A 13180-nucleotide genomic window follows, 5' to 3' on the forward strand; every position below is an offset into this window, starting at 1 on the left:
GAAACAGGAGGGTCCTTCCATGATTCCAAGCCTAGGAACGGAAGGCCGTTTTGATCTAGCATGACTAGCCATCTGCTACACAGGGCTGGCTGCATTAGCTTCTCCACAACTCAAGTTTATAATGCGTAACTGGATTTCATTTTAGCTGAACTAATTAATTCCTGTAACAGGTGGATATATATATTTGTTTTAGGTATGAATGAACTATTAGAAAAATAAAAAAATAAATACATACAAAATTATTAATTTGATCTTTTAAAATGTAATCATTAATTTCTCTTTAGCTTAGTCCCTTTATTCATCAGGGGTCATCACAGCGAAAGGAATCACCAACATATCCAGTATATGTTTTACACAGTGGATGCCCTTTCAGCTGCAACCTAGTACTGGGAAACATCCATACACACTCATTCACACTCATACACTACTGCCAATTGACCCAGCCAGCGACTTTCTTACTGTGAGACACTACCTACTGCGCCATTGCATCGCCCACATATTGATACAGATGTTGATGATTGAACAAGCAGTTAAGTAATTTTATTTTTAAAAGTAAATCTCATGTGTTGTTTGGCTCATACAGTCCTCATACAGTATGTGGCACACTGGACTATTGTGGTGCACTCACCCTCCTCTCCACAAACACAGGCAGATCTGTCTACAGTGGAGAGGCTCTTTTGTCAGTCATCTGCTGATGCCAACTGACAATACGTGGCAGCGCTGTCAGGTGAAGCAAAGCAAAGCGCGATGGAGCAACTCGTCTGCTCTCGCTCCTGCACACAGGTCACAGCGGCTGAGGCGACACCTGTCACTCACAGCTCCAGACCCAACGCCACATGCTTTTACTTCACAAAGAGCTGCACAGCCTGTCAGATCGGCAACACAGCACTGGAAGTTTCAAATGGCCAGCTTTTAGTCAGTTAAATCTTCAGTCCAGCACAGTGGCACAAGTGGAATCTTTTATGTTCTATTTCATTAGGAAGAACAAACTACATTATTTTAAAAAGACAGAATATTGTGACCCAAGATAGTGGAGATAGTGGACTTTAGTACTGCTAAATGTAAAGGGTTGTAAAGGGTTAGGTCACAAAAAATAAAAATACTGTAATTAATTATTTACCCTCATGTCATTACAATCCATCAAAATAATTGTTTGTCTCAGGAACACAAATTTTAATTTTAAAGTCCACAAAAAGAACCAAAAACATTATCAAAATATCCCACGTGACTTCAGTGGTTTAGCAGTAAGCATATGAAGCGCCAAAAAGGAGAGAGGTTGGGCGGGTCAATCGGTGCTTTTGAAAACACTATTGGTTGGCTTCAGGAAATGAGGGTGGGTCAGTCAGTCAGTCTGTAATGATCTGAGTGGGGATCGAACCTGGGTCTACGGTGTGGTTAGCAGTAGTTCTTACTAGATAAGCTAGGTCCGCAACTGGTGGCCCAACAGCAAAGGAGGAATAAAGTTAGTCCACAACGTATGAATTTTAAAAAAATTATAGTGTCTTTACTGAAGTGAATTTGACAAAAAAAAGAGATAATATCTCTCAACAGACAGGGTTCAAAAAGTACAACAAAAATAGGAAAGCCGAGCTTCCTAAAAATACATACAAAATAAAATAGACACGAGGGTCTCATAACAATCAAACAGCAAAATAGCAAGCAAAAAAGTCTTGAGAACAAGCAAAAAGTCTTGAGAACAACTTAACTGGAAACTGGACGAGGCAGCAAGAGGTTGGGTTCAGGACAGAACATAGAGCAGGATACAAAGCAGTCTTATATAGAGCAAAGAACAGGTGGTGGTGATTACGCTGATTACAGGAGAGTTTAGAGGAACAAGAGTCACTACTGCCATCTAATGTTGAGGAGTGTAGGGCAATATGTGCGCCCCCTGGTGGGTTGGAGGATGTGATAAAGTGCTGAGATATTACACAGTCAGTCGGTCAGTCGGACAATGTCTTGGATAAAAAGTTAATAGTGTGTGTGTGTGGGGGGGGGGGGGCATTTATGTAATACAAGCATGCGAATCTTGTTGCTTGCGTGTTGATTTCCTCTGTAGTGCACAAAACTTACTGCACGCTCAAAAGAAGAGGATTAAAAACGTATTCTGAATTCTGGCTTTTTTTTAAAGCAGAAGATCTTCTATTGTTTTCGGATGGTAGACAAGCGTCATTTTATTTCCAATCAGCATGAAATATAGGGCAGGCTCAAATTAAACACTTCATTTGCCGATGCAATATAGGTTGTGTGAGATTACTTATGAATCAAGATGATTTAACCCAATCACAGAGTCCCAAAGTCAACATTAGCATCAGTATTGCCTGCGTCTCCCCTCCTCTTTTAATATCTATCTGGCATAATTCTGGAATGAAGGACAGCATTGGTTGTCTAGTAACTCTTCTTAAGTATATCAGTCCGTCACTTTTCTGTGATCATCATAACCGCAGTAATATTTCTTAATGTCTGCTTTCCTACTCCAGTGCACAGTGACATTTAGCATGTGCTTTGAAATTCCAAACAATAGTTTAAAGAGGTTTCAAATGATGTATAATGAGATAAACATAATATTAATGACATTTATTTTTAGGGTATTTTTAATACATCTGTTTAATAATTCATTCATTCATTCATTCATTTTTCTTTAGCTTGATCACTTTATTCATCAGGGGTCGCCACAACGGAATGAGCCGCCAACTTAACCAGCATATGTTATACACAACGGAAGCCCTTCCAGCTGCAACCCAGTACTGTTAAACATCCATACACACACATACACTACAGGCAATTTAGTTTATTCAACTCACTATACCGCATGTCTTTGGATTAGGGGAAAAACCTATGAGAACACAGGGGGAACATGCAAACTCCACATAGAAATGTCAACTGACCCAGCCAGGACTCGAACTAGCGACCCTCTTGCTATGAGGCAACAGTGCTAACCACTGAGCCACCGTGTCGCCCCTGTATAATCATAATAAAAGATATAATAAAAATACTATATAATAATCATTTATGTCAGCAACATAATCAAGATTACTTTTAGGATTACTTTTAGGATTACTTTTAGATTACTTTTGAATTTAATCTAATTGAACTTACATTTACAATGACATTGTAGTATTTTTATGTTTTTTAAGAAAATGTATAAAGAGAAATTAATAAGATTAATTAATTAATCTTAATTAATTAATAATAATAGAACCAATAAATTATGAATAATTATATGCCCTTGTGTAAATAATAGAGATGCTCCGATAAGGATTTTCGTAACCGATACTGAATACCTATTCCTTCACTGCAAAAAAAATATTTTCTTACTTATAAAAAAAAATATATATATAATATAAAAATAATATGCCAAAATTAAGGAAGTTTTTCATTAAATCAAGCCAAATCTTGCTTGTCTAGAAAATGCTTCTTGATTTAAGAACTTTTAGATATTTGGACTAGAAACAAGGCAGTGTTGACATGGTGATCGGCCGATACCGAGTACCGATTTTGATGCTTCAAGCTTTATAATGCATTAAGCACATTTTCCCTCTAAGTATTCCCTCTGGAGATCTTTACCTAAGAGATTAAAAGATGTTCCATATAATCCCTTAAACATCTCACTTATAGCCATTTAGTGTGGACATGTCAGAAGTAGCTTTACGGAAAATAATAGATAAAATTGTCCAAAAAACCCAGAACTTTCAGTTTTTATATACGTAAAAAGGTATAACTTTACAATAAGGTTCATTAGTTAATGCATTCACTAACATAAACTAATCATGAACAACACTTGTACAGCAATTATTAATTATAATCGAACATTTACTAATGCATTAGTAACATTTAAGTCCATGCTTGTTAACATTAGTTAATGCACTACGAGTTAACAAGGAACAACTGTATTTTCATTAACTAAAGTTTATTAACATAAATAAATACTGTAGTAAATGTATTGTTCAATGTTTGTTCATGTTAATGTTAAAGTGTGACCCTTTAAAAAAAACTTTTATAAAACTAGCACATCTGTGACCGCCGCTTCAATGCTCCGGACAGCCTCACAGCAGCTCGATCGCTCGATGAGAGAGACATGGATGTGCACTAGAGATATATTTACTGTGTTTTTCATCTAACCTAACAAATGTAAAGCTTAGAACATCATCCTGCCTCTGAAAATCTGTTCTCTTGCTAATTCACTCTCATCTCCATGACTTCCGGGGCATTTTATCTATTTTAAAACAACTGTAATTGGTTCATGAGATCGGCCAGAATGGTGAGTACCAATTGAGTCATAAAATGTGATTATTGGCAGATTTTGATCTCCAGCCGATCGATAATGCAATAAATAAAATAATATATTTTTTTAAAACAATGCCTTTTAAAATGTTATATATTAAAATATATAAAATTATAAATTTATATTAAACGTTGTTAACATGGTGAAATAATAAACATTTTTGTATATTGTAACATGTACTTTGTTCTATTTTTCTACTTAAAATCTCAGCTTTACACTTCAGAGTGTGTATGAAATATTTTTAATTAATTAATGCAAAAATATCTTGTTTTCACTTGGCTTTGTGCTTCATAATCAATAAATGCAGCTAGAAAAATCGTAATAGGCATTTTAATGGCAGATATTATAAGAGCCTTCCCTATGTAGTGTGACAATATGCCTGTATTTTTAATAGCAAAATAAAAAAAATAGAAATGAATAAATACAGGTTTCTTTTGCCAAGATTTAAACGTATGTGCCTAAATAAAAACGTACATCTTATAAACCAACCCTGAAAAAAAAAATTTACTTGCGAAAAACGTATGCAACTAGCCCAGAGCTAAGTGATTAAGATGCATTTTGTTGCCAAATGTGCGGTGAGAAAAACCCACATTTTGAAAATGGCACGGCGGCGCTTTAGCTGCCACTTACAGAGACACAATTAGCAGCGAGCGCAGGCTGACATGAGGGGAGCGAAATGTCACAGTCTACACTCACACTGCTGTCTGTGTCATGTTGAAGAAGAGGATGTGGAAATGCAACCTGACAGCCAAAACAAACAGGTGACCTCTGCAGTCACCGCTCACAATGATCATCATGCAAACCAGACTCGTTAGCGTTAACTAGAGTTGCTTTCATTCGCTCATGACAGAGGAAGAAAAAATTAATCAGAAACTGATCTCACAGAGGTGAGATAGATCAAGTAAAAAGTCCTGAATCTGGGGGGAGGTAGGGCTGTGCAATATTACAATATATATTGTTTTGATGAAATAAAGTCTATCGTTTCATATGGACCCACATTTAACAGTCATTAGCAACTTAAATCCTTGAAAGTTTTTAATATTTAGATTTTTAAAGACGTATTTTTGGATGCGTATGACATCCAACGTATGACTTGGACGTGTATTTAGATGCGTATGACATTTAGATGCATTTCTGTATGTATGATATCATCTTTGCTTCAAATTACAAAAAACAAATTACCGCTTGTGCGAGGCGTTTCTAATGCAGCGTCTGTGAGACATGACAGTAAATTTGGTGTTCTTCTCTCCTCTGGCTGCCGTCATCAGTGTCACACAATTTTTTTCATTTTTCTGAAAGTCTTGATAACAAACATCGGGCGTGTTTCTTTTATTAATTGAGCAAATAAGATTGTAAAAAAATCTATATGTATTTGTTGTATTCTCCCATTTACTGCGCTCTAAGTTTTCACAACCATGATGACTCCCCCTACTGAGAAACCCAGAAATGTGAAAGAGTCTGTTGTCTCTATTGTTTTTTTTGTGGAGTCACAAAATAATAATTTTAGGGTGATACACTGTAAAAAAATGCTGGGGTTCCACACAATTCTTTCATGTTGTCCTAACACAAATCGATTTAATTAACGTCATAATTTTAGTCAAATTTAAGTGGATTGAACATGAAGTTGTCCCCCAAAAAACTGAATAATTGTGTTAGGCTGATTCTAAGTAAATGGACTGAACATGTAGCAAAAATATATATACTTTAAGTCAAACAACTTTATTTATATCATATTATTTAGGGCTCCACGGTATGTCGTTTTAGCATTGATATCAAAATGTGCAGTTGAATTTAATAAATTCCAGACAAGTGAGGAGATTATGTCCAACAGTATTTATATCATTCATTGTTATTATGTCCATTTTACAAAACAAATTTTTATTCATCAATCTATTTTAAAGACATTTTGTGATACAAGATGTTTATTCATCATTTTTCATTAACAGTCTCATTTTTGTCTTCAACTACAGTAGCAGTACTTGATTACTTTGATTACAGCAGAATACTGCAAATTCCTAGTATGAAATAAGTTTTGAAATTACTCGCAATACAGTGCATATTACAGTAGTGAACTGTAAAAATATATGTGCGATTTTACTAGGCGTTTTAAGTAAACTGTAAATAACTGCAGTAAATAACTGTAAAACTGCGGTAAAGACTGCTGTTAGTTTTTATTTTTATTTGTTTTCTAGTTTCACAGCTCTTTTTTTCACTTATTAGTTTTGATTACTGTCTTATTATTCCTGTCCCATTTCTCTGATGTATTTAAGCTATAGTGTATTTAATGTTTCAGTTAGTTTTGTTGATTGTTGGTTGTGGGGCTAATTTCCTTCATCTATTTTTGTTAAAAGTTAAAAGATCTGTTAAATACTGAAGTTGTATCCGCTTTTGCCTATCCTTTTCCGTCATCATGTTACAACATCATGATGGTGATGGGGTTGTTTATCATCTATGTTAATATTGTTATTGTCAACGCACAAGCTGTTATCATTGATGTTGTCTTTAACTTTGCAAAAATATAAAAGCAGCCTTTTTGAATGCAGTTAGAATGACCATCTAATTCCATTTTATTTATATTATTCATTCATTTTCTTTTTGGCTTAGTCCCATTATTAATCTGGGGTTGCCACAGTGGAACGAACTGCCAACTTATACAGCACATACAGTATTTTACGCACTGATGCCCTTCCAGCCGCAACCCATCACTTGGAAACATCCATATACATTCATTGACACACACACACACACACACACACACACACACACACACTCTCATACACTATGGTCAATATTAGCATGCCCAATTCACCTATAACACATGGACTTGTGGGGGCAAACCGGAGCACCCGGAGAAAACCAGCCTGATCTCACGAGAAAACGTAAGTATTTTACGTTTTGCCAGTTTAGTGGCTAATTCGTACGAATTCGTACGAGTTCAGTCGTACGAAATGGTACGATTTTAAAAAGGAGGTGTGGCACCTGACCCCACCCCTAACCCCAACCGTCATTGGGGGATAAGCAAATCGTACTAAATTGTACGAATTAGATCGTACGAATTCATACGAATTAGCCACTAAATGAAAAAGTTATGAATTGCCGTGAGATTGTGTTGGAGAAAACACACGCGAACATGGGAAGAATTTGCAAACTCCTCACAGAAAAGCCAACTGACCCAGCCGGGGCTCGAACCAGCAACCTTCTTGCTGTGAGGCGAACGTGCTACCCACGGCACCAACGTGTTGCCTTTAGTTATATTAGTTAATTAATTAATAATAATTAAAAAAAATAATAATAATAATCAATGTCATCATCAATATGATTTAAGGCAGGTATACACAGTCAGGACTCAGATGGTCCGAAGATTGCATGTTCATGTACACGTGACAAGTAAGTTTTTGAGAAAATTATTCAAATGCAGAGATTTTTAACACAATTTTAGGATCTGACAAATTCTGAAACAATCACATACAAACATGGACAGAGTAAGACATGCTTTCATTGCTTTTGGAGCCTCATTCTCATCACAAGAGCTTAAAGTTTCTGTAAAATCAATTTAAAATGTTTATTTTGTTAGCCCGCATCTACTGGAAAAAAAATTCTCTTTTTGTAATCTTGAATCAAAATCTGAACATCTGCTTCCGCATTTGTTGTGGTGGTTCGTCTCTTTGAATCCATTTAAATAATGATTCTTTTCGAATGAATCATTTGAATAAGCAATTCAATGAATTACTCGTTAAAACAGTGATTGTCGCCTCCTACTGGTGATTTTCCAATCAAATTTATTTTTCCATACCAGGTCTAAACCAGTCAAAGTACCAGCCCAAAAATTATCATCGAGATTTTTTGTCAATATCGCACAACCCTACTCAAGACAATGTCTCTCCAAGGCTGAAGTGGTGAATTAAAGTCATAAAAAAAATCTCTCTTGATTTTAATGGAGCTTAAGGTTTCAATTAGCTTAATTGATGTAATTACAGTCTTCAGTGCACATATTTAACATTTGTAAAAATGTTTAACAGTGGATGATTGAGAATGTAGAGGGACAACCCCATAAAACAAGGTGCTGCAGAGAGTACAATGGACAATTTCCAATGAATCAAATAAGAGCACCAATTAACTAAAGTGAGGACTCAATGAGAGCTGCTGGGTAAAAGGACAAAAGAGCATTTCAGAAGTGGACAACTCTTCACATAAAAGTTAAAGAGGACATGCTTTATCGTGAAGAGATAGGATATGCAGATTCTGATCTTCTTTGTTAATCAAAGTACTGTTTAAATATATTTTATGATTTTGTAGGCCTGAAAGTATTTGAAAACTTTGTCTACTCTTAAAATATTTCAATATCATTGTATTAAATGCAATACAAATTATAGTAATATAAAAAATTAAACCACTATAAGCTTTTAATGAATATACACCTACCAACCACTTTATTAGGCACTGTAAACTGCTCGTTAATGCAAATATCTAATCAGCCAATCACATGGCAGCAACTCAATGCATTTAGGCATGTAGACATGGTCAAGACAATCTGCTGCAGTTTAAACCGAGCATCAGAATGGGGAAGAAAGTTGATTTAAATGACTTTGAAGCTGGCATGGTTGTTGGTGCCAAACGGGCTGGTCCAACTATTTCAGAAACTGCTGATCTACTGGGATTTTCATGCACAGCCATCTCTAGGTTTTATAGAGAATTGTCTGAAAAAGAGAAAAGAAAATCCAGTGAATGGAAGGTCTGTGGGCACAAATGCACAGACTGGTTCCAGCTAACGAAAAGGCAACAGTAATTCAAATAACCACTCATTACAACAGGTATGCAGAAGAGCATCTCTGAAAGCACAAAGCGCAAATCATCTCAGACTGGTTTCCTGAACATGACAATGAGTTCACTTTACTCAAATGGCCTCCACAGTCACCAGATCGAAATCCAATAGAGCATCTTTGGGATGTGGTGGAATGGGAGATTGGCATCATAGATGTGCAACTGACAAATCTGCAGCAACTGCATGATGCCATCATGTCAACATGGACCAACATCTCTGAGGAATATTTCCAGTGCCTAGTTGAATCTATGCCATAATGGATTAAGGCAGTTCTGAACGCAAAAGTGGGTCCAACCCAGTACTAGTAAGGTGTACCTAATAAAGTCTGTGAGTGTATGACAGGCAGTGCTGTTTTCGTGATACATTCAACAGATATATTATATTTTATACAACAGCTCTGTCTGGTTCTCGAATCTGATTGGCTCATAGCCGTGAGACATTTAAGTAATATCAGCATCCATACAGCCTCTTTACCCTTTGTGTATTACTCCGCCTGCATACAGCCAGCAACAGACACTACAGTTTGACAAATATAACTGCTGTTAGACAACAAAATGTACTATTGAGGCTTTTTTAGTCGAGAAAGTAGTTGTTTAGATTGCAACTATGCAGTTTATTTGCAAGAATAGTGTATTTTAAAATATTTACAATTTCTGAGAGAACTCGTCGGCGGCCAATAAACTGCCATACTGAGTAGACCAAAGACGGTTGACGTTTTCTATCCACAAGATGGCGCCAGAACTGCATAATAAGCCCTAACGCTTAGAAGTTTATAACAGTCTGACTTCTCTCTGTATCAGATCAAATTATAAATAAACTGGTATGCATACCTACCAACATTCCTGTTTTTCCAGGGAATATCCCGTATTTTATATCAATCTCTCGCAACCATCCTGTTTTTTATTCCTTCCGAAAAACTCCCATAATTTCACCCACCCCCCTCTTTGGTACAGTCTGCAAACACCCCCGGGTTGCCAACTTTGGTACAGTCTTATTGTAATGGCCACCCAAAACCTGCTGCATCCAATCCCGGTTCTCAGCAGTGTTATTCACTACCCCCAACCCCACCACCCCCTTCTCCAACCCCCCCTCGGCCTCTGGCCTCGTGCCAAAGCACGCCTCCCGCCAGTGTTGATATACAGCCGTATCGCACTGCTACTCGAGTGATATTGCTCATATATTATATTATATTATATTATATTATATTATATTATATTATATTATATTATATTATATTATATTATATTATAGTAAAATTTAACAGTCACATGTCTGTACTAAAACTTGTATAAAACAAAATATAACTATTAATATATGAATATTTTATTTATAACGCATTCAAAGGCATGTATGTGTGAAATATTTTACATGTCCGGGTTAATGTATTTGTACATTTATAAATTATTATACTCAAAGAAAATAAGTATTTCCCTGTGTATTCATTTATATCAAATTTTATGAATGCAACACAAATGTTGTGGCCTCGAGACGAGATATGACAAATCCAATCAAGAGAAATATTTGATTGGCTTTTGCCTGGATTTAACAGATGGTGTTTCCATTTTGAACTTTTTTGCAGCAGAGCAGAAAAAAAGAGCTTGGAAAGTCAGGCTGTTTTTCTCACATCACTGACACGAGCTGTGGCTTAGATGAGGAAGACGTGTGAAATAATTCTCCCTCGCAAATTTGCTCACCAAGAGACGGCGAGCCAAAGCTACAGACCAGGCTGGAAAATTATTCACCATCTCCCAAACCAGACGCATTAGCTGATCAGTACTCCATTTACTCAATTCACACCATTTATCGGAGCAAACCGTGCAAATGTACAAACCAATGAGACATGTTTACATTTATACATTCAGAACAGCATATTGGTAATTAAATAATTTTACTCCAGTAAATAGTATGTGTGCTTGTATAGTATGGCATTTTATTTCTGAATGACCTGCAACAATTTCCAAATTGTGGATTGTCCATGTGATGAATAAACCTCAAGTAATACCAAGCACATTCCTTTTCTATTAATTATTGGATCATTTATTTTTACATAGATAGATAGATAGACAGACAGAGATATTTTTTTATATAAATATAAAATTTAAATGTAAATAATATATAATATTGAATCATATGGGCGAAGTAGTGGCGCAGTAGGTAGTGCTGTTGCCTTACCGCAAGAAGGTCGCTGGTTCGATCCTCAGCTCAGTTGGCGTTTCTGTGTGGAGTTTGCATGTTCTCCCTGCATTCACATGGGTTTCCTCTGGGTATTCCGGTTTCTCCCAAAGTCCAAAGACATGCGGTACAGGTGAATTGGGTAGGCTAAATTGTCTGTAGTGTATCAGTGTGTGTGAATGAGTGTTTGTGAATGTTTCCCTGACATGGGTCGCGGCTGGAAGGGTATCCGATGCGTAAAAACGTGCTGGATAAGTTGGCGGTTCATTCCGCTGTGGTGACCCCAGATTAATAAAGGAACAAAGCCGACAAGAAAATGAATTAATTAAATCATATTATATCATATATACGTTTAATTTAGACATGTACACAATTTTAGGCGACTTTTTCTTTTAATACACAGTACAATACAAAATATGACCATGACTATTTTACAATTTATCTGTGATAATCTTTTTTTGACTATTATTACATTTTATTAGAATAATAATTAATGTAATTCTATAATAACAAAATATTATTTATAATTATGCAAATATATAATTTTATTTCATTTTGTTAATTACAATATAACTATATAATATGCATTTTTTTGACAAACTTTTGGGCTAGGACACACCAAGCCAACAGTCATCCACTGATTTTATGTGGCTGCCATTTTAAAAGCGAAAGCAAGGGGGGAAGAAACCCGGAAGCATCGCCTGGAGTTACACAGGAACGTTGTCTATGATGGCATATTGCTGTGTACCTGGTTGTATATCGTATCAGTGAAAAGAACTTGAATGTTATCATTTCCAAGTGAACCAAAGGTCCATTCTGAATAGATAATGAAAATAAAAAAGGATATCAGAACTCATTTTCAGCTAAGTTAAGGCAAATGGCACTAGTTAACTAATGCTATCTCTCCAAAATACACGTTTTAGATGCCATTTATCAAACTCAAGTTAATGAACTGATTCTTTCACTATATTAGACTTATCACGATACTGAATTTCGGCACTGAAATAAAAAGAAAAAACATCCATTTCCCGCTAACATTTAAGCACTGTTGATGCACTGTTCATGAACACGCTTAAATATTGGCGGGAAATTGACAATTTTTACATTTCTGTATCGTGACAACACTATTACAGACAACACGAGAGTGTGCTCAAAACATTTTACACAGGACTGCATTGTTTTATCACTCACCAGGTTACATAGGCTGAAGCAGGTGTTTACCCCAACGTTGTTTACCTGGTACCATGAACTGAAACCTAGGAGAACACTTAAGCTTTACTACTCTTAAAGAGATTGTGATTTTGTTTGATGCCTAATATGCTTTTAATTGTTTAAATGAAACTTAACTGAATGCTAATAAAGTGATGTTTACACCACATCTGCACTTTGAAAACGCGGCAACAGCTGGAGGTTTGTAGTCCACAGCATGTTGTTGCAATGTTTACAATGCTGGTCCTCTACTTCCGGATTTTTTCCCACCATAGCCTGACTTTCGCTTTTAAAATGGTGGGCACATAATATAAGCGTATTGGCCATTATCAAGTCACCGATAAGTTGGTTATAGTTCCACATGATGGCTATCGTCAGAATAATGTCAGACTGAGTTGGCCCACATTGGCCAACGATTGAAGAGAGCTCTCCCATTGGTTATTTGTCAACAAATCAGAGCACGAGAAAAAAAAACTACAGTGATGAAACCAAGTAAACACTTCAAGTAAAGAAGGAACACAAAGAAGCCAGCTGTAATTTCACTACATTTCTCAAATATTTCCAAACGATATAGATTATAGATCATATGGATTGTGCGACATATTTTGCATGAGGGAATTCCTCCATGGTAAGTGACAATTACTGTGGTAATGGTCCTCAATCCTGCTTTGTTCACAGTTCAGAATATTTCATCT

The 13180-nt window shown here is 36.0% G+C and overlaps 1 protein-coding gene across 10 annotated transcripts in view; it reads right to left on the reverse strand.

Moving 5' to 3' along the window:
• The window catches only part of LOC147831063 (uncharacterized), a 171791-nt gene that overhangs the window by 91347 nt on the left and 67264 nt on the right, over window positions 1-13180 (reverse strand). The gene's annotated exons all lie outside the window — the stretch shown is intronic.

The sequence above is a fragment of the Danio rerio genome, chromosome 24, assembly GCF_052040795.2.
Source record: "Danio rerio strain M-AB ecotype USA chromosome 24, GRCz13ab, whole genome shotgun sequence".
NCBI lineage: Eukaryota > Metazoa > Chordata > Actinopteri > Cypriniformes > Danionidae > Danio > Danio rerio.